The 4,440-nt window shown below is 55.1% G+C and overlaps 1 protein-coding gene across 1 annotated transcript in view; it reads left to right on the forward strand.

Annotated features, from left to right (window-relative positions):
• The first annotated feature begins 1,095 nt into the window (after positions 1–1,095).
• Positions 1,096–4,440, forward strand: part of RNF144A (ring finger protein 144A) — a 112,844-nt gene continuing 109,499 nt past the window's right edge. Inside the window, exon 1 of the mRNA XM_012813905.2 lies at positions 1,096–2,203. The gene's annotated coding sequence lies outside the window, so the exon portion shown is untranslated. The remainder of the gene's footprint in view (positions 2,204–4,440) is intronic.

Genomic DNA, 4,440 nt, shown 5'->3' on the forward strand with positions numbered 1-4,440 from the left:
AGCCCCGGCCGCGCGGGATCAGGTAGGTGACGCGCGCGTCCCCTTTGTGCTGGCATCGCCTTAGCCCGCCGCGGCGCTGGCAGAGCGGGAGGGGGGCCGGTCGCAGTCGGCCTCAGGGTGTGAACCCTCCAGCCGCCTCGAGCACACCGCCCTGCTCCTGGCGCTGCTGCTGCCTCTCGGTGGCCCGCGTCCTAGTCGCCGGGGCCACTTTCGGACCGCGCATTTCCCCGCGCTCGCCTCCGGCCGGGGTCCAGCGGACGAGTTGGAACGCGGGGTCCTCTGTTGGGGAACCCGCCCCGGGCCCGGGGTTGGGAGCCTGGGGCCCGATACAAGGTCTCGGAAAGAACGAACGCGCCCGGGGCGGCGAGGTAGCGGGGAAGTCAGAGCTTGCAGGAGTCGGCGGGGCGCGGTGTCCTCCGCCTCGCACATCCCTGGCGCGCGCGATGACCGTGAACGCCCGCCCCGCCTGGCCTCCCTACCAGCCTGTCCTTGCGGTGGGTGCGCCGCCGCCGCTGCCCCGCGCGGGGAAGTTCCTGCAGGTCTCAGACCTCCCACCCCAGCAGTTCCCTCCCAGCTCCCCTGCACCATCCTTGGCTCCCTGCTATTTGGTCGCTTACGTAAGACTGGGGACTTCCCAGAGTTGGAAGAACGGGTGATTTCTGTTAACCTAATGATCTTCGTAAGCTGGTCTCGGGATGGTAGCTCTAAAGTTCGTGTTCTTTCTGTCTCTCTTTTTTTCTAGTGAAATATAAAGGCATAATCATTGAACAAATATCCTGTCTTGCCTTGTTCCAGGTCAAAAGCTGAGTAACAGGGAAGAGTTAGGCAAGCCCCAGGAACTGTCCCCAGGGGTTCCCTGCTGCCCTGCGGTGGGGGGTGGGGTGGGGGAGAGTGACTGGACGTCTTACATTTGGAAATACAGGACTTTTCGGGAGTGGGGCCTGGGAGATGGAATAGGACTTACAAGGGTGAATTGGGCTGAAGTGATTATTTGGGGGCGGGGGTAAGATGTGTTTATGAAGGAAAGACGAAAGACAAAGACGACAGTATCCGTGGCATGGACACCTGGAGACGGACAGTATCCGTGGCATGGACACCTGGTGAGGGGGAGTGCAGTTCACTGAGGGAGAGGAAGGGAGCAGTCCAGTGGCTTTGTGATGGTGGCAGTGTTGGCTCAGAGCCTCCAGCTGGGGCAGGTCCAAGGTGGTGGGAAGGGTCTCTGTCCAAAGGAGCTGCCCCAGAAAAGGAAAGAGGAGGGGCAAGGTGCGTGCCCTGGAAGTCCTGGTGGAATTCACCTCAGTGGTTCTGAAGGAGATGGGGACTTGTTTGTATTCTCGCCTCCAGTACTGAAATAGGGGCCTGGTATTTGTACTTTGGGGGGCCCTTTTTATTTTTGTTTTTATTAATTTTTGAAGGTTGCAAAGGAAACATGACTAGAGAGGTCAGTTGGGGATAAATCATGAAATCCTTGAATTACAGGCCCGGATTTGGGGCTTGACCCTGTGTCATTGGGAACCGTTGATGGTTTTAGAGGAGCACTCGTTATTCGAGTCCTGTTTCAGAGCAGCGGCTGGAGTTGAGAGAAGGGAAGGCCTGGTGCAGGGGGTGGGTGGGCTTCCACCTGGGTCCTTTGCCAAAGAGTCACACACGGGTGAGAAAATAGGTGCAAATTACTCAGCTTTCACGGTGAAAATTTCCCAGATCCCACACAGTTTGTGTTTTGCAGTTGGTGTTTACAGAGGCCGGGATTCTGTGTGCGCGCCTCTGGGTGCCTGATTCAGGCGCCTACAGGCGATGCCATAGCGGGTTTGAAAACTTGAAGAGCACTGTCAAATAAATGTTTTATGAGCAGGTTCCAGTGCCCTCGCTTGGCTAGTTGGCAGTCCCGGTGTCCAGGCTGTTACTGGAGTACAGTGTGTCCCTTGGGATCTGTGTGGTTTGGGACTTTGAGAGGACCTCACACACTGCTCAGCGAGGCTGCCAGGGCGCGGAGGTGAACGTGCCGCTCCGCCCGTCGGTGGCTGGACGGAGGCTGCCGGCCACGTTGCTTGGCGCTGAGAATGCTGTTTTTTCCACAGTGGTTCATCATTCGCCACCACTGCCCTCTTTTGTCCACATTTCTCCTCCCTCTGGGAGCCTTTCCCTCTGGTGGTGGAGACCGGGAAGGAAGTCTGTCGGTGCAGCCTGAGAATCGCAGAACCAGGTGGGTCAGCACAGATCTGCCTGCTCCATCCTTACTGTGAGGACCTGGTATCTCGGAGGGGGAGTTCAGCAACTCAGGCCATACAAAGGCTTTCCCACCCTGTCTCTGTCCCTTCTGCCACTCTGCATCTGAAATAGAGGATGGAGCTGGGTCCCTGCCCTGGGAGCTGGGTGGTACTGAGCCCCCACATCCTTGCAAGGCGCTGCACCAGCAACAGAGCCCTGCCTTCCTGGGGTGTGAGACCTCAGCAGCTGCCTGGAGGCCGGGAATGGAGTGGAAGAGGATGGTTTTTAGGAAGATGGACTCTTCCGGTCACCCTGGGGAGTTTTCTACCTTTGAGATCCAGGAGTGAAGTGGAAGGTGCCTGTCTTTAAGTGGAGAAGTCATTTGAGGTAACTGTTCTGGGACCATGCTCCATTCCCCCTTTGTTCTGCATTGCTGCTACCATATGAGTAGCTTTTCTTAATTAGAGGAAGAAATTAAATTTGTGCGACTTCACATACCGGCTGGGTAACAGGGCTGAGGGACAGAGCTTGTACCACTTCCCGACCCAGCTCTTTAACCTTGGGCTAGTGTCTGCGCCTCCCAGGACTGGCTCCATTCTTTCAGGACAAAATTGAGGTGGGGACTAAATGTCTGAGATTCAGGAATAAAAATATACTGCTTAGGTGATATTTTCTGAGGGAATCAGTATTTCAGGATTACTTATAGTGCAACCACTTTTACGGATTATTTGTAAGAGAAAAGATAGATCTTAATTTCAGAAGAGAGTGACTTTTCTCAAAGGTGATGTGTTGAGAAATAAGGGTGGTTCCTTGCTGATAAGACTCTCTCCATCTTCCCTCATGCTCTGAATAATCTAAAACCTGACTGGAATGTACTTCCTGGCTGTTCCATAGAGCTGGGACAAGGGCTTTCTCCAAGGAGCAGATGTTCAAGCTGGACGCAACATTTACAGAAAACTGACGCTGAGGTGTGTGTTGGCCAGTGTTTATTGCCTCCTAGTGCTTGTCGCTGAGGGCAGAGGAGATGTAGTTAAGAGTCACTAAGCCTGCTCTTCAGGGCTCTGCGTGTATAATACATGCAGTTCTCACATAGTCCTGTAGAGCAGGTATAGGTGACTGTCCCCAACTGACAGAGGAAGAGGATGGAGCAGAGAGCAGTGATGTCCATGGTCACACACGTGGTAAATGTTGAAGCTGGCTTTGAACCCGGAGGCTTCAGAGGCTGACAGATTCCATGCCCTTGAGGTGGTCCCAGTCTGGGGACACCACAGTTTGTATTAACAGTGGGTTTGGTAATGGTAGAGGTGTCCGCGTTGCAGAGGGATCCACAGGAGGGCTCCTCCTTTAGCCCAGGGAGGTGGACTGAGGAGTCTGTTTACTGAGGTGGGTGTTACTGGACAGGCCCGTGAAGAATGCATCGGAGTCAGCCAGGCAAATCTGAGGGCCAGGGCCGCATCGGGGCCAGGGTGGGCAAGGAGCTTAGAACCAGCACAGTGGTGCTGAGCTTCCTCCAGCTACTTTGCACTAGGATGTCCTGGATGGAGGGCAGTGGCCTCAGATTCAAACCAAGATTTCTGGGTGTAACCGAGCGTCTCCCGGAAGGTCCCCTCAGTGCATTTTCATTGTCCTTGTTGTGTGTGGGAGCCCCTCTCCTGTCAGTATTCCTCTGTTTCCTTCCCTTCTCCTTCACCTCCACTTGGTGGAGGAGAGCGAGTCAGGAACCCCTCAGGGATGGGAACCACCTGAGCAACATTATTCTCTTGTCCCCAGTGACCTGCAGCACCCTGGGGCCTGCGGTTGGGAAACCTTCAAGGTAGACGGATCGGGTAACGTGGGCTTTGGTGACTTTGGCTCAAGCAGCTGTCCAGGCAGAGACCCGCTGGAGTCAGAGGGAGGATTCCAGACCATGAGAGTGGATGCGGACAGTGTCTTGCAGGGGGGTGTCTGTCTTGGGAAAGGGCACGTCCCTTACACCATCGTCTTCCTAGAATAGTTTTTAGGCTTCCAGAGAGCTACTTTTCAGCAATCCTTTGGACTAGGCACAGGTGGCATTTACTGGGTGGCATTTAAGGTCCTCTGGAGATAGAGGAACTGCTATGCAGATCGTGACAAACTAGAATGTCTCTCAGACGTCTGCTGACTGCTGGCCGTTCAAACCACCGGGCCCAGACCTACCACAGTGCATGTTGGGATCCAGAACGCTTTGCTGGCCAGTGCCCTGCTGGGCTGCAG

This window comes from Otolemur garnettii, unplaced genomic scaffold (assembly GCF_000181295.1).
Source record: "Otolemur garnettii isolate 467f Iridium unplaced genomic scaffold, OtoGar3 scaffold00336, whole genome shotgun sequence".
Taxonomy (NCBI): Eukaryota; Metazoa; Chordata; class Mammalia; order Primates; family Galagidae; genus Otolemur; species Otolemur garnettii.